The sequence below is a fragment of the Heptranchias perlo genome, chromosome 36 (genome assembly GCF_035084215.1).
Source record: "Heptranchias perlo isolate sHepPer1 chromosome 36, sHepPer1.hap1, whole genome shotgun sequence".
NCBI lineage: Eukaryota > Metazoa > Chordata > Chondrichthyes > Hexanchiformes > Hexanchidae > Heptranchias > Heptranchias perlo.
This window is the reverse complement of record NC_090360.1, coordinates 15,916,563-15,935,229: the sequence shown is the minus strand read 5'-3', so window position 1 is coordinate 15,935,229 and position 18,667 is coordinate 15,916,563. Positions and strand designations below refer to the sequence as shown.

General features: G+C 40.7%; 1 protein-coding gene across 5 annotated transcripts in view; it reads right to left on the bottom strand.

Moving 5' to 3' along the window:
- ptpn20 (protein tyrosine phosphatase non-receptor type 20) overlaps positions 1–18,667 on the bottom strand; it is a 283,839-nt gene that overhangs the window by 263,721 nt on the left and 1,451 nt on the right. The window lies entirely within an intron of this gene.

Below are 18,667 nucleotides of genomic sequence, written 5' to 3'. Positions count from 1 at the left end.
TAATGTATTTTTCAGTCTTTCTGTGAGATTTTTTTTCTCCCAGAATCGCATGGAATTCAGGGTTTTTTTTCTCTGTTTAAAACTTGGACTCTGATTGAATTCATCAGCTGCGGTTTTCACTGTCACTGAACTGGTTCCAGAAAATACACAGAAAGGGTTAAACTGGCACTTCAACCATTTTCAGCCCGATTTCTCTTTTTATTTTAGCAAAAAACGGACAGAATGCCCATCATTAAGCACCCACTAATGTAACTGAGAAAGCACGGCTTTGAACATGCAATTTATGAGCATGCGGCTCCTTTATCAGCTTATTAATTATGGAGAATGACGGGCATTATCCCATGTTTCATTAAAAAAGGAATTCGACCCTCTTGCATCTGGAAATTTATTTCAGAAAACATGCTGCAAATTATTTTCCCAGTTGCCCTGCCACACGATATAATCCATGAAACAAGATTCCTGAAATTTTGTGCAGCCTGAAGACTGTCACACAAGAGGCTACATCTCTCCTCACTGAAAACATGGACAACAAACACAGTCATTTTTTGAACAGGCTGCATCACCCACTTCAAGGGATTTTCAAGCAGAATTAGATCCTTGAACAACCATGGCCTACTTTAAAGTTCTGCTGCTTTGCTCCTATGTTGGATCTTGTTCTTGGAGCTTTTTCAGAGTTTTAAAAACATTTTTTTGTTATTAAGTGAGCTGCACATCATTAATATAATTAATTGAACAAGCCAGCATGGTACTAGATCATACTGAGGCCAGCTGCTAAACTGACGGTATAGTAGCAGAGCATTCCATGTTGCTAAATTAATAATCATAAAGCAGGGCTCAATGTTAATTTTTATTAAACATGGATACTGCCCGTTGCCTGTTTTTACTTCATCCCAACATTCAAATATGTTCTATTACAGTAATATTCAGGAGCTGTAATTTATGTAGCTATGTGGTACAGTAACAGAAGCAAACTTTTGAACCCTGGAATTTAAATAATTAAATAGGTGAGACCTTAGTAGACTATGACATTAACACTTTGCTATTTTCTCCTCCTGGCCCCTCCATCCTTCTGATACCCTCCTTCCACCATTACACACAAACCTGGGCCATAATATTACTTTTCCTCTGCATTAGTGGTTCCTAGTGTCAGCCATGGCTCAACGGTAGCACTCTCTCACCTCTAAGTCAGAAGGTTGTAGGTTCAGCTCTTACTCTAGCGGCCCAGAGACTTGAACATAAAAGTAAGGCTGACACTTCAATACTGCATTGTTAATGGTGCTGTCTTTCAGATGAGATGTTAAACTAAAGCCCTGTTTGCCATCTCAGTTGGATGTAAAAGATCCCATGGCACTATTCGAAGAAGAGAAGGGCTGATGTCTTGGCCAACATTTATCTAACCAACACCACAAAAACAAATTATCTGGTTATTGATGTTAGTGGGTCTTTGCTGGGTGCAAATTGGCTGCCATGCTTGCCTATATTACAACACTTTAAAAGTACTTCATTGGCTGTGAACTACTTTGGGACATCTCGAGGACATGAAAGGAATAATATGAATGCATGTTCTTTCTTCATTTTCCTTTTCAATTTTCCTTGGTTGATACACAAGCATTAAATGACAAACCCATGGACAATGGGCATTCACTCAAAACTTCAGAACATAGCTCGAATTTTCAGGGATGACTAATGGCAAAAAGCACACTGGCTCCAAAGTTTCTAGACTCTTACAAGGATAGGCTTGGCATAGTCCATGGTGACTCGCAAAATATGCCCGAGCACTTGGACAAAAGATCCAAGAATCTGGCCAGCATTCATCGGACAGGCAAGGAATAACTAGGCAACAGGGATTCGCAAAGCATCTCATAAATGCTGCAGAACACAAGGTCTGCCTTGTTGTTGTATTTATCAGAGTTTGTCTATCCAGTCATTTTAGCCTGTCAAGTTTCTCTAAATATGGTTGCAGAAATCTCTGGCTTTGGAATTGCTCCTTCACAAATTGAGTCTTCACAAATGGTCCAATGCCAAAATATAATGAATGTTCATGTTAAAATTCTTTTCTCAAGTCACTTCAATACAGAGAACAAGATTTAATAAAGCTATTTACTCAAACTGTGTGCACAGATTCAGTGCATGTTTTGGATTGTGATTTGTCTTTCTCCACCTTCTTTTGCTGTTCCTCTGCATGTAAAAAAGAAATATGGTTCTTCCATGTCTGCAAAATCATAGAATCATACAGCACAAGAGGAAGCCATTCAGCCCATCGTACCTGTGCCGCCTCTTTGAAAGAGCTATCCAATTAGTCCCACTCCCCTGCTCTTTCCCCATAGTCCTGCAATTTTTTCCTTTTCAAATATATATCCAATTCCCTTTTGAAAGTTACTATTGAATCCGCTTGCACCACCCTTTAAGGCAGTACATTCCAGATCATGCTAAAAAAAACCTCTCCCCTCACCTTCCCTCTGGTTCTTTTTCCAATTATCTTAAATCTGTTTCCTTTGGATATCGACCCTCCTGCAACTGGAAACAGTTTCTCCCAATCTACTCTATCAAAATCCATCATAATTTTGAACACCTCTGTTAAATTTCCCCTTAACCTTCTCTGTTTTAAGGAGAACAATTCCAGCTTCTCCAGTCTCTCCATATAACTGAAGTCCCTCATCCCTGGTACCATTCTAGTAAATCTCCTCTGCTCCCTCTCCCAGGCCTTGACATCCTTGACATGATGTTGTAGCTCATCACTGCAGAATGGCTTTTTGGTGCATATAATTAAGACCATGGTACCCAAGGGCCATTTGAGGCCTAACTAGTATCCTTCAGCCATTTGTGTACTCCTGAACCTTCATTCACAGCCCTACCTGAACAAATCAAAGAGGGAAGGGGATAACAAATGCTAAGTCAAGAGTCGTGTATGTTAATCACTATGGTAAAGAAATAATTAGTTGGTCTAATAACCTGAGAAGAGGCTTTTAAAGGTGGAAAAGTGCTGGATGATGTACAAAGATTATCTCAGTCAAGCAGTGAAAGGCATTAGAAAGACACGGGAAACTCGCCCATTAGAAGGCGTGAAATTTCTTGCAGGTTTCTTGATGAGCTTTTGAGATCTTACTGAAGCAATAGTGCCAGAGGACAGAAGCCATTTTTTAGACTGATGAGTGGCAAGTCTCAAAATGAGTGGCTCAAGATGTTTGTCAGGAGATGGCATCAAGTGAAAATGCAAACTGCACCATGGCTGCCGGTCCATAACAAAGTTTGATGACCTCACATGGTCTGCCACTATAGGAGACCCATCGGTAACCGTATATTAGTGCTATGTATTAAGCATGAATGGTATCTAGAGTTCCCTCCCACTCGTAGTCTTATAATGTTTTAAATACATTCCATAAATGCCTATTATAAGCATGGCACACTTCATAGCAGTATAATATCACTTTAATATATTCACTTGTTCACCTTTTGTTCAATGAACATGTTTGATGGCTAGAAACCATGTTGTGTTATTCTTCAACTTTTCAAAGACAGGACAACTACAATAACAACAACTTGTGTTTATATAGTGCCTTTAACGTAGTAAAATATACCAAGGCACTTCACAAGAGCGTTATCAAAAAATAAATTGACACTGTGCCATATAAGGAGATATTAGGCCAGGTGAGCAAAAGTTTGGTCAAAGAGGTAGGTTTTGAAGAGCGTCTTAAAGGAGGATAGCAGGGTAAAGAGGCGTAGATGTTTAGGGAGGGAATTCCAGAGCTTTGGCCCTAGGCAGCTGAAGGCAAGGCCGCCAATGGTGAAAATCAGGGATACACAAGAGGTCCGAATTATAACACGAGTACGTCATTCCTACAAACTTCACTAGATGAGAAGAAAATACCTTTGGAGCGACAGGATAGATCCAGTGGCTGAAGAATAAACAGGGAAGTTTTCTGCTCATCACCCTTAGCACAATATTAGAAACTTGGTGATGGTGGAAGGAGAAATGTTGGCTCAGACACCAGGAGAACTCCCTCCTCTTCTTCGAGTAATACTATGAGACCTTTTACGTCCACCTGAACAGACAGACATGGCCTCAGTTTAAAGTCTCATCCAAAAGGCAGCACCTCCAACAATGCAGTGCTCACTGAAGTGCCAGCTTGGATTATATATTCCCTCTGTCGTGGGGTTTGAACCCAAAACCTTCTGACTCAGAGGCGAAAGTGCCAATCAACCCAAGTTGACATTGTTAATCCCTTAAATGACAGGCTGAAAGGATTGTCTTGTTACATGAGTGCTGTATTTGCACAAACGTCACTAGATAAGAGGAATGTCAAATCTGTGTTTCACGCATTAACCATTCTCAATGTATTTAGAATTAATTCTAATAGTAAGAATCTTCCATGTGCAGCCATAGTGCTTTCAGTGATGGTGTTTTTCAACCCTGCTCAATATCGCAAAACCTGCAGCTGGCACTCGACTTCCTTGTGCTCACAAATGCTTACATCAAGGCAAAACAGACATTTCAAATGGATCCTTGCATCCAGCCTAGAGTATGTTTGCAAAGTGACCCGTGTCATAATGGTACTTTGTATAAACAAGAACAGAATGTACTCACATGTCTAACAGTAGGAAATATCAAACCGTGTCTTGGAGGAGAATGTTGCATTGGACATGCTGCTTGAGAAACTCTCTTTTGATTTGTTTTTGTTTTATGAATACATCAGGTTACACTCCAACTCAAGCCTCTGCCAATTGGGAACACTTTAAACTCTTTGCAGATCAAACTGTTTGAAGCTATTTTATGTTCCTCATAGATGGTGAGAGGTATGCAGTTTGTAAACTTATAGAATGGACCTCTACCATTTCCCATTGGTTGCCTTCAATCACAAAGGCAGGAACTAGCAAATAATGCCAGGAATCCTATTGGAATATTTTTGCTAGCTCCACTCACCCACTTCAATACTGCTCAAAACCTAATTGCAGGTCCAGAGCTAATAGGCTGAAGCCAACTCTTGTTTATTGATGTAAATGAATATTGGAGATTAAGCAAAAGGATTGACAAGGATAGCAGTCAAATTATATATCTGCACTATAAGATTCAGTGAAGCATTATGAGTTTCATCTGTTATTATATTATTAAAAATATTGGGCCGGATTTTGCTTTAAAAGTAACAGCGAGGCTAACCGCGGCCACCATTATTTCAGTGTAAGTGGCAATTTCCAGCAAACGTGTGCAGTTAAATGCAGAAATCCCAAAGGTGCTCTACCAGATCCCCTGCTCCTCCAGAAGTTTCGCAGGAAGGAGATCTCGTCAGCTGACTCAACGTTGAAATGACTGCAACGATGTGAAGATCCTCTCCTGCCCTGCTGGAAACTAACTAATCTCACCAGGAAAAAAGGTACTTCAAGTGTTTTTTAGTCTAACCAAAATTTTAATGCCGTATTAAGCCAAACAACCACTCTGGCACTAAGAATTTACTTTTACAAGTGTGGAGTCTCATTCCTTCACATTTTAATTGTTGTTGGATGTTTTTTTTCTTTTTCTTTCTGTCTTTTTTATCTGTCTTTTGATTCAATATTTCTTACCCTCTCTTTATTTTGCTTTTTGTAATTGATTTTACACTGAATTTACTATTCTAACATACATTTCCTGGTTCAGTGTCTGCGCTGCTTATTAACGATGCTTCAATCTGATTGGTTAAGGGGATGCACAGCAGCTTGTCCCGTTCACACAGGTCCCAGATGCCTGGATCAGGGCGCCGCGCTGGATTGAGGGCTACTTGAGAGGAGCTTGCCGTGCAAAAGCCCATGAAAACTCCATTGGCAAGGCTAAGTCTAATGAGCGGCAGGCGCCGTCCAGAGGAGCCTGCCCAGAGCAAAATCCGGCCCCTTATGTATGCATGGAGTTCCTGTCCAACTTCGTCTTGTCAAGATTTTTGGTCATACTTTTGTCAACATTTAACATTCAAGTTGTCTACGTATACATTTAGAATGGAAAGTTGTCTGTAAGAATACAGTGATAGGCTCTAGTCGGTAGGTATCTCCCTGAAGTCTCTCACCCAACTCCACCTAATAAATAAAAATAACCTTACTGATGGTGGGAAAGACCATGGACAATTTATATGAATTTCAGTAACTACCACAGAAGTTGTTATTAGCCAGTTATCCAAATGCCAGCTAAAGAATCAATTTGGTAAAATGCAAAAAATAAAGTGAAAGCTGTTTTGGCCAACCTGGTATATTGTAATCTATTGGCAGTGTTGAAAAGAGGTTCTCACTCTTTCTTTTCAAGATGTGATTGAGCGCACTGGAAGCTTCAAAGCATCAGTTAAGTAAATCTAAATTGTAGAAGGGAATCACTAGAACATAGACAGTGGGATCTTGCTGTTGACAGTGAATGATCACGTTGGTTTTACTGACGATTAAATACATCCAAAACTTTGAGTAAAAGACTTGTAAAATTGCAATTACTCTTGTTTGTAGGTGATTTTTCTCTCTGCTCCTTCATCCAATGTCGATGGGTTCTTACATCAGTGGTGTGTGGCTGTGAGAATTCAGGTTACCAGAATGGGTACATTTTGCTGTTAACGATTGGGTGGTCAAATTTAGGAACTCTTTGAGGAAAGTTTCACAAAAGATGATGCATTTAAGGGGAAGGTAGATAAGTACATAAGGGAGAAAGGAAAAGAAGGATATATCGATAGGTTGAGATGAAGTAAAGTGGGAGGAGGCTCGTGTGGAGCATAAACACTGGCATAGACCAGTTGGGCTGAATGACCTGGTTATGTGCTGTACATTCTATGTGATGATAGATTAAGAAACAACAGTATACAGGAGTTAAGGATCACAGTGATACTTCCCCAATGGATCAGTGATAAATACACTGCCTATTGATCGCCATATAAACCAGGAAGGTCCAGGATTCAGTTTATCATCTGCGCTGAGTTGGATCTCACTTGAGATAATGGGAGTTCTGTAAATGTGTCAGTGGGGTAGGGATGGGCAAGAAAATCCATCAAAGTTCCTGGTTCCGATTACCATCCAGTGACTCTTTGGTGGAAGTGTGCACGTGTAGAAGTCAAGTGAACACATGACAGTGCTGAAGGTGTGACAGACAACCAGCGATCATTATCCAGGCTCATGCACAAATAATCATTAGTTGGGCAAGGTATCATCAAGCTGCCACCAATCGAGTCACCAAGCCCTGTACGAGGTGCCAACTTCAAGACAGTAGGTGTAAGGTGAGAAAATTCGGTGGGGGGGGGGGGGGGGGGAAATATTGAGATATTTTCCTTCCTCATCTAACTTTGTGAACTAGCTACTCCCACCCCGTCCTCCCCCACCTTCCCCCATGTCCCCTGGTTTGATAAATGTTGAATTCATTTTCAGACAGGGTAGAACTTAGTTCCCTTTCCCTTTGATGTTTGTTGCTATTTTTGAGTAATTTATACACTAATGCAATTAGAATTCTGTCTCATTCTTGTAACTTGAAACAATAAATGAGCTGGCAAACCTCAGTAAATCTGTTACTAGGTTGTGCTGTTCCAATACGAAGTCACTCAGCCTAACCCAATGAAATCTATTTGCCACAGATAACTTGTGATAAGGTTCATTTCTATGTACTGTTATTAACTTAAAGAAACCTTGTGACGTAACTTGCCAAATGACCTAATGCCGTCCTTTAGAAAGACAAATAATACAAACTTCTAAAAAAATACAGTCCAATCTATTGTTAATTCAAAGTTGCTTAATTTGAATTATCTGTTTATTCAAATTGAAATTGTGCAGAAAAGCCTCCTATGCTGCTTTATTAAATGGCTAATTGGAACTACCACAACCCGGGTTCAGAGCTAGGCCAAGGGAGAACATTGTTTTCAGTCCCTGCCACAAACTCCGTTCCCTAGCCACCGACTCCATCCCTCTCCCTGGTCACTATCTGAGGCTGAACCAGACTGTTCGCAACCTTGGCATCCTATTTGACCCTGAGATGATCTTCTGATCCCATATCCTCTCCATCACCAAGACCGCCTACTTCCACCTCCATAACATCACCCGTCTCTGCCCCCACCTCAGCTCATCTGCTGCTGAAAGACTGGACTGTGTATCACTAAATCTGTTCTCCATATTAACTGAAGCAGGTTTCAATTTTAAGTGATTATAAAAAAGGCTCATTAAAAATATATTTGTGAGCTTGACCCCAGTAACTGTCCATTCCTTAAATAAAATTATGTCTGTTACTTTTGTAGACTGACTGCTGAAAGGGTGATGTACTGCCCATCGCAGGATTGAGATCAAGGGAATAGGCACTCATTATCCAGCAGTGCCACACCAGCACACACCATTTTAGAGTGCTGCTGCTAAAAACAAGTGAGGAAAAATAGTAATGGCATTATCCTCTCAATGCATTGGGCAGCTGTTGGAGATTGAAAAAACCTTTATAGCACAGGTACCCCTTTGACACCTGTACCTGCCATAGGGTAGTTAGAGCACACCAGACCCCAGTTATACTGCCTGCTCCACGATATTCTCAAAATGGAGTTTAAAAGAGCACTACAGATGCACAGCGACCCACTGACTTGCGTCCAATTGTCCATAATTTTGAGTGTTAGAAAACAGCTGGTAACCTTGATGTGTCATCATTTTTTTTTGTTGTTGTTTTACTGGACGCCTGGACTCCAATTGGTTTTTGACTCTATAGTAATTTTGGAGACCCTGGGTTAAAACATATTCTAGCTGCATATTTTGGAGAAACATTGGTGAAGGGCCAAGGCCCATGCACCTGATGTCAAGGTTCAAAATATTAGAATTGACGTTTGGATTAGTCAAGAAATAGTAGTTAGGTGATTCCAACCTTAGGTTTTAATGCCTGGTAGATAGCAGGAGAAAGGGAAAGAAAGAAAGAAAGAAAGACAGACTTACTTGCATTTATATAGCACCTTTCAAGACTTCAGGATGTCCCAAAGTGCTTTACAGCTAATGAAGTACTTTTGAAGAGTAGTCACTGTTGTAATGTAGGAAACGTGACAGCCAATTTGCGCACAGCAAGCTCTCACAAACAGCAATGAAGAGTGAAGAAGGCATGGAGTTCTACATTTCTGGGTACCTGGGAAAGACTGAGTTAGAGCAGAAGATGGTGTGATGAGTCTTGATTTCATTACATTGAGGATGTAGGAAGATAGAAAAGAGTGAAGGACAGTATAGGAGGAACCAGCGAGGAATGTTCAGAGCAGCAGTGACCACAGTCATTCAACAAATAGAGAAAGCCAATAAAAATTGCATTGAGCAGAAAGATGTTAGAGCCTAGAGGTGAGAGAAGGATTATGTCAATTCTAGTGAGTAACATGGGCAGGTAGAGAGCACACAGTCAAGATTGGGCCGTGTAATCTGACTTTTACTTTAAGAAAGAATTTTCTAAGTCAAACATCTTTTAAATGGGAGTCAGAGCATTTTAGCAATGTTAACAGTAAATGCAAGATAAGAGATGGCTAGGGATGAGTCACATCCAGGAAAACACATAACACAAAAGCTGCAGTGTGTAACACTAGCCTTTAGGAAATTTATAAACCACAAGAGTAAAGCTGTGTACTCTAGCAATGTTATCTGAGATGTGTCCTTCAAATCCACTCCTACCTTTGTTATTCCTTACGACACTAATGTTACGTCTCCTGTAGTAGTGCTGAGGATGAGGCCTGGCAAATTTTGGTGGATGTGGAAGCTCGAGCGTAAATAGGAGGATGGGGCCAAGACAGGGAAGAGAGCCGGAGGCCTGAGAACAAGCAATAGGGAATCGACAGCCAGGCAATATGAAGTGTTTATCTAATTCTTTCTTAACATTTTGGGATACAGTATCTGAGTAATTTGAGACATGACCTATGATAAGTATAACATGTTTGGGAGGAACAGGTGACTTTGGACCTACGGTTCTCAAAGTTCTCCACCACTGGGGTTTTTCTCATTTCTGGGTCTGTTGTAAACTAATTGATTGAGATTGATTGCTACGATTAGTCAACAACTCTATTATCATTGCATCATGTGACTATCAGGATGGTAGAAGGCAAACTAGATGGACCTTGGTCTTTTCTCGTCTAGCAATTCCTACTTTCCTAAATGCCTCCGCTTCAATTGCCATTTCTGGCAATTCATTCCATACCCTAATAACCCTTTCCATGGAGAAAACATCTTCTAATTTCCCCTTTATGCTCTGATATGGTGCTAATATCTGCACAACAGGCATGAGGGACCAAATGGCCTCCTCGGTGCTGAAATTTCTATGATTCTATAAGCTTATCGGCACAAACGTTTTGAGGGATGCACAGATGGATAGTTAGGTGGCTAGATTTGGACATAGATATAGACGTAGAAAGTCAGTTTCAGTCCTGCTCCCGCTCCTACCTCTGTTATTCTTTAAAATATTCTTTTTGTCTTTGACAGCAGATAGCATTGAACAACAGGCTACATTAGTTGAACTACGGACAACTAAATCTGATGACATCAGAAAGTGCAAGAGTGAAGCTAATTTTAGCACGGTGCAGCAGGTAAACAGCATGGAAGCGGTATAGTGACATAAATGAAAAGTAGTAAAGATAACAAAGTGATAAAGGAGCTGATGGTAACTGGCATTGAGTGGTACTATTGTACTGTTTTATGACTTTTCTCAGCAGAAAACGAGATGAAAACTGTCAAATTATTGGATAGAAACTAAATTCTGTTAACTCTACAATGTCGAAATATCAGTAATATTTTGCTATATATCAGATTTGCCTCACTGATACCGAGCCAAACACTATATACAAATAAATATTGTGTTCAGGCCTATGTCTATAGAGAAGGCCTAAAAGGGAAATGCATTGCGCTGAATTGCTGCATAATCCTAAATTTTATAAAGTGAAATATCTGTGCACTCACCATCATCTGGCAGTCACCCCTTGTTACCCTGCTTTAAAACTGATGGTTCGAGGTAAGCTACAAGCTTTGTGTCGGACTCCCTCTCATGTGACATCATTTGCCTCCACTTCAGAATTATTGTATTGGTTTTGAAATGCTTTGCGATCATTAAAGTTTTATTGATTGACTTTGGGAATGGAATTACTACCCACAATTCATTCTGCCTATGCACACTGTCCCCATAACAAACCTTCATGATGTTACAAGAAGGTGAGTTTTGGAAATGTTTGGTATGACCCTACCATTAAGCAGTAATTCTAAAGGAGTGAATGGCACTCACAAGTGTGTAAATATATCCATTTCACTAAATTCTAAGTCCATTTTGAAAAGACCTTGTCAAAGTTTGTAAACCGAATATTGAAAATATTAATCACCAGCGCTGTTCAGTTTTACTTATTCCAGATTCACCACAACATTCAAGAATTCAAGTGAAACCTTGCCCAGGTTACTTCAGAAACCTAACAGCACCTTGGCATTGCTGATAGGAGCACTGGAATAGGTTGGCAAACCACCAGTGTAAACGAGGCATCGCTCCCATCACTGGACGCAGTGCACACCATCCCAAGTGGTGATTTCATCTTGAGCTACTTCCAACATAAGATGCCTGTATGCAGAGAATGCAGACAGGTATAGGAGACATCTGTGGTGTTGGCACCATATAGCACTTATTGTGTGAACACTGAGGACATGAATCCCCCACATGTTTCAGGCTGTGGACACACCTCAACGAAGAATGCATTCAGCAAGTCCACTAATCCTTTATGCACTCTACTAGGCATCATAATCTCTCGAATTTTTATATGTAAGACCTATCAAACTGTTTTGTAAAAATCACACTTTAGGAAGGATGTCAAGGCCTTGGACAGGGTGCAGAGGAGATTTACCAGAATGGTACCAGGGATGAGGAACTTCAGTTATGTGGCGAGACTAGAGAAGGTGGGATTGTTCTCCTTAGAGCAGTGAAGGTTAGGGGAGATTTAGTAAAGGTGTTCAAAATTATGGGGGGTTTTGATAGAGTAAATCGGGAGAAACAGTTTCTACTGGCAGGAGGGTTGGCAAACAGAAGATACAGATTTAAGGTAATTGGCAAAAGAACCAGAGGGGAGATGAGGAAAAATATTTTTACGCAACAAGTTGTTATGATCTGGAATGCACTGCCTGAAAGGGTGGTGGAAGCAGTTTCAATAGTAACATTCAAAAGGGAATTGGATAAATACGTGAAGGGGACAATTTTGCAAGGCTATGGGGAAGAGCAGGAGAGAGGACTAATTGGATAGCTCTTTCAAAGAGCCGGCACAGGCACAATGGGCCAAATGGTTTACTTCTGTGCTGTATGATTCTATTATTCTATAAAGGTAAAGGAATTAATGGATAATAGATAGAAGTAAAAGTGTAACTTCGATGAAATCAAAGCCATATAATTCAAGTGCCAGAGCTTGAGTAGATAATTTAGGCTAACACTTCAGTGTAGTACTGATGGAGTGGAGGAGACATTAAACCAAGCACCTGTCTGCCTGCAAGGGGACATAAGAGATCCCATGGCACTATTTGAAGATAAGTAGATGAATTCTCCTAGTGTTCTGGCTAACATTTCCCCTTCAACTAACACCACCAAAAACAGATTAACTGGTGAGTTGTCTCATTTGCTACATCTGCCTACATAAGAAGTGATTACATTTCCAAAGTAATTTGTTGGATATAAAGCACTTTGGGATGTCTTGAAGATGTAATAAGGCACTACAAATGAAGTTCCTACCTTCCCAATTTTATCATTAATTTACCAGATACTTTCTGTTCAGGTTTTCTCCCTTTGTCTCCTGAAAGTGCTGACGTGCTGGGATATGGTTCCATGGATGTGCACAAGACTTAACACCGCATCAATTGGCCATTCTTCATTTGTGCACCTTGATACAGTCAATACACACAAGTGTGTACTTTCCAGCACGGGGTCACTGAATATCAATCAGAAGTGAAAGCCCTAGGTTGATTTATTTTTCCTCTTACCAGCGATGGGGTTCTCACAGCATTACACAAACACTGCACTGGCTGAGATCAGCATTGACCAGGGGATCAAAACAGGAACCTTCCTGATCTGAATGACTCAGCATCACACCAAGTGGTGCATTTGCCTTCCAAGCCATGGCCGCCAATGGTGGGGCAAAGGAAGTTGGGGATGTACAAGAGGCCAGAATTGGAGGAACGCAGAGTTCTCAGATGGTTGTAGGGCTGGAGGAAATAGGCAGGGGCGATGTGTTGGCAGTAAAATTTATGGTTAATATATTTTTTAAAAGATCTTTCTCTGCCTTCTTCATGAAGCCATTAACCCATTTATTTTAAAGGGCTAAGGCCTTTGTTAAAATAGCAGACAAGAACATCATTGCCAACTGAAGTTAATGTGTTTTTTAGTAATATCACCAGTGCAACTGATTCTATTGGCACATTCTAACTAACAGCAGAATCATAACAAAAATTATCCTCCAAAATAACGAATAAAATGGAATAGCCCAAGCAATCTACTCGTGGCAATAATAGGACTGTTAACATATGAGAAATGTTAGCAGTGGGATTTATGGTAAAACATAGCTAAGACACATTGACAACCCATTTAAACATGTTGAGATGTGTTGAGTGAGACACATCAAAATAGGCGACATTCTTAAACCAAAATGAATGAGTCTCACTCTAGATGATTGAGACTCAATACATCTGCACTGTATGTATGACTGGGTGGGCCCCACTTGGTTCTGGACCAGCCAGGAGTGGCACAACTAGGCACAGGTCATTGATGTGCTGTGCTAACAGGATGTAGAATCATAGAATCATAGAAGTTTACAACATGGAAACAGGCCCTTCGGCCCAACATGTCCATGTCGCCCAGTTTATACCACTAAGCTAGTCCCAATTGCCTGCACTTGGCCCATATCCCTCTATACCCATCTTAACCATGTTACTGTCCAAATGCTTTTTAAAAGACAAAATTGTACCCGCCTCTACTACTGCCTCTGGCAGCTCGTTCCAGACACTCACCACCCTTTGAGTGAAAAAATTGCCCCTCTGGACCCTTTTGTATCTCTCCCCTCTCACCTTAAATCTATGCCCCCTCGTTATAGACTCCCCTACCTTTGGGAAAAGATTTTGACTATCTACCTTATCTATGCCCCTCATTATTTTATAGACTTCTATAAGATCACCCCTAAACATCCTACTCTCCAGGGAAAAAAGTCTCAGTCTATCCAACCTCTCCCAATAAGTCAAACCATCAAGTCCCGGTAGCATCCTAGTAAATCTTTTCTGCGCTCTTTCTAGTTTAATAATATCCTTTCTATAATAGGGTGACCAGAACTGTACACAGTATTCCAAGTGTGGCCTTACTAATGTCTTGTACAACTTCAACAAGACATCCCAACTCCTGTATTCAATGTTCTGACCAATGAAACCAAGCATGCTGAATGCCTTCTTCACCACCCAATCCACCTGTGACTCCACTTTCAAGGAGCTATGAACCTGTACTCCTAGATCTCTTTGTTCTATAACTCTCCCCAACGCCCTACCATTAACGGAGTAGGTCCTGGCCCGATTCGATCTGCCAAAATGCATCACCTCACATTTATCTAAATTAAACTCCATCTGCCATTCATCGGCCCACTGGCCCAATTTATCAAGATCCCGTTGCAATCCTAGATAACCTTCTTCACTGTCCACAATGCCACCAATCTTGGTGTCATCTGCAAACTTACTAACCATGCCTCCTAAATTCTCATCCAAATCATTAATATAAATAACAAATAACAGCGGACCCAGCACCAATCCCTGAGGCACACCGCTGGTCACAGGCCTCCAGTTTGAAAAACAACCCTCTACAACCACCTTCTGTCTTCTGTCGTCAATCCAATTTTGTATCCAATTGGCTACCTCACCTTGGATCCCATGAGATTTAACCTTATGTAACAACCTACCATGCGGTACCTTGTCAAAGGCTTTGCTAAAGTCCATGTAGACCACGTCTACTGCACAGCCCTCATCTATCTTCTTGGTTACTCATCTATCTTCTTGGTAGGGCATGGATGGCACTACACTTTGTTCTGGTTTCCTAAAGTTTATTGTACTATGTCTTAAAAATTATTTGAAGCAAAGTAGGAATCAGTGTGCTAAACAATAAATGAAAAATATCAATGAAATCGTACACCAATGAAGCTAACAGAGAATTTGGTCCTGTTTAAAGCATTCAGCTTTCAGTCCATACTTTTATATCAGATCACTGCCCCACCCCTCATTCCTTTCTCACTACTCACTGATATATCGAAACATTTACTCTGAAGCATGTTGCATGTTGATTTCCAGTTTAAATTAGTAACTTTTAATATCACAATAGAAAGTTTCAATAGGCATTTAGTTTGATGCTTTGACGAGCTTAGTCAATTTACTTCCTTCCAGTTGCTTTGCATAAATCACACAGTAACCAGAAGCATTTTAAAATATCAGTAAACTCTGAAGTTAATACTTAGAGGCAACTGAGTGGTAAGCTGCTTGAACAACTTATAAGAAACAGTACAATAAACCTTAGAAAACATTAGAAATCCAGAGCGATGCCCTCTGCTTTGTTAGCACTGGTACACCAGTATTCTGGGTCTGGGTGTGAATTTTTTGGCTGGTCCAGAACCCAATAGGGGATGGAATTGGGGTACTATAGGCGTGGGATCATAGTTTCAGATCTGATACTGCTTTACTGATATTAAAAATTCATTGATAACCTTGATGAATAACATTGGTTTTCATTTCAGAAATTGGTGGACACATTAATCAAAAACTTAAATAATGCTGGGAATACACAGCATCTGTTAAAAGAAAAAGCAAGTTATTGATGTTTCAGGGGTGTAGCATTCAAGTGTTGAGATGTAGGCATTACACCTGCAAGGTCATAGCTTGTCTTTTCTCTTTACTGACCTGCTGTGCACTTCCAGCATTTTCTGTTTTTATTTCCGATTGTCAGCATTTGCAGTTTTTCCTTTTTGTTTTGCTCAAAAACTGAGGCTGTCTGGTTCAAAATTAGGCTGGTGACAGCCCTATCTGTGGCACTGGGTATTGAGATATGGATATGCACCTAAATCACAAAGAGAGCACCTAATCTTATCTGTGTCATAAAGACGTAGCACTGAGCAGAGGTGAGGTGTTTCCCCACAGGGTCGGAATGAGCAAAGATCAATGGGCCGAATGGACTCCCGTTCCACTCACGGCTTCTCCTAATGCCTGGGCTCAGGGGCTTAGCCTGAGGAAACTAATGAGGTAGAGAAAATAAAAACAGATTTTTGAAAAGGATCTACATTACATAGCTCATAATTATATACCTCATTTGATAAATGAAAGTATAATGTGTGCCAGTGAAATGGGATGGCATTCGCTATAAATTTATCCCTGGCTTTCATGATACAACCCTGGAAAATTAGTGGATGATTGTGTTTACAACAGAACAAAATGGATACAATTCATGATGGCACATTAAGGCACTAAAAGAAAAGTCACAAAAGAGAAACAGCTTGTGTTTTCATAGCAATGAAAGGGCAAAATAATATAGAGATCACATTTCCTGTTCGGTGCATCAGCTTGCATACAGGTCTTGTTTAAAGAGAAATACTGTGGCCAGGGATATCCACTTCCACACTCCTGCTGGTTGTTGGGAGTGCAGATCAGGCAATTCTGTAATCCCAGCCATCATTGTCCTTGCATGCATTTTAATGGTCAGAAAAATCACTGGGTGGAGAAGCGCAATTTCTTGATATGAGCTCCCGGCATGTGCCATGAGGCGAACTGAACATGTGGAAGAGTGCAGTACAGCACGGCATTAGACCCAATATGTCATAGGAAAATGGGAAAAAGAGTAGTCCATTCAGCCCCTCAAGTCCACTCCGCTATTCAATTAGATTATGGTTGATCTGTACCTCAACTCCATTTACCCACCTTAGCTCCATATTCCTTGATACCCTTACCCAACAAAAATCTATCGCTCTCAGTCTTGTAAGCTCCAATCGTCCCCCAGCATCTACAGCCTTTTGGGGGAGAGAATTCCAGATTTCAACTACACTTTGTATGTAAAAGTGCTTCCTGATTTCCCTCCTAAATGGCCGAGCTCTAATTTTAAGATTATGTCCCTTTGTTCTTGATTCCACCACCAGAGAAAATAATTTCTCAGTATCTACCCTATTGAGTCCTCTTAACATTTTAAACAACTCAATAAGATCACCCCTCAATCTTCTAATATCGAAACACATGCATCCAAAGACCGTAAATGGATGCTTTTTAAAAAAGTTTTCATGACTTCGAGAAAAAGAGCCACCCTTTCTAGTGGGTCAGCGAGTAAATGGGGCACCAAATGTGATGCTGCCTCATACAGTTGAGAAGGACCCCAGCCTAATCCTTAGTCTCTGGTGAGTTAGCTGATCTCAACTAGGTTAGCAACAACAACAACAACAACTTGCATTTATATAGCACCTTTAATGTAGTAAAACGTCCCAAGGTGCTTCACAGGAGTGATTTTCAAACAAAATTTGATACCAAGCCATATAAGGAGAAAGAGGTAGATTTTAAGGAGCATCTTGAAGGAGGAGAGAGAGGTAGAGAGGCAGAGAGGTTTAGGGAGGGAATTGCAAAGCTTAGGGCCTAGGCAGGGTGAAGGCATGGCCGCCAATGGTGGAGTGATTAAAATCAGGGATGCGCAAGAGGCAAGAATTGCAGGAGCGCAGAAATCTTGGATGTTTGTAGGGCTGGAGGAGGTTACAAAGATAGGGAGTGGCAAGGCCATGGAGTACGGATGCTGTAGTTGGCTTCAGTGCCCTGGCTAGAGAAGGGAAAATTACCTTCGGCTCCTGCTCCTAATCACAGTGACCCCTACTAGAAAGTGTGTGTGCGTGTGTTTACCTAGATTTTGGCCGGCAACAGGATCAGACTCAGCTGTAACGTATCCAATGGTTGAATAGTTTGGTGCCACACACTCTTAGCTCATACGTGAAGAAAGGTCAAGTGGGCAAGGTACTGGAGGTAACCAGTGCTGTGGAATCACACCCCAACACAAATCAATGCCTTCCGTGGAGAAGAAGGGGGGGGTTCGCCAAGTCCACATCAGGTGGTGTATGAAGATGACACAGATGTCTCATTGAATTATATCTCCTACAGTCCCTCAATATACAAAAAAAATCAATGGGAAGACCAAAAACTGCTTTTCACTCGATTGCGTGGAATACATGTGGAAAATCAAGCATCATGAGGTGCTCATATTGGCCAAGGCAATGGAGTATTTAATGAGCTGGTCCATATTTGAAAACTGCCAGTTGAAATGTGATAAAGTCCTTTAAGAACATCCTTTAAGAAATGGTCCAGGACATTGAATAACACTTTAAACACACACCTAGCCTCAAACGTAAAAAAGGTCAAGCTCCTGCTCCTACCTCTTATGGAAGAAAATTTAACTCCCCATCTTTACCCTGTTGTTCCTTCTCCCTCTTTGTTTAGGTTAGCCCTTTAGCTTGTCTTCCTTTTACAATTCTGATGAAGGGCCTTTACCTTAAATATTAACTTATTTTACCTCTTATCAGATGCTGACCAGCATTTTGTGTATTTGCAGCATTTTCTGCTTTTATTTCAGATTTCCAATATTAGCATTTTTTCCTTTATATATATATATATTTATCTCCCCAACTAAGTTTCAAAACCCCAAGGACCGGAAGCAACTTGAAGCAAACCTGTGACTATGTTGTGAGGT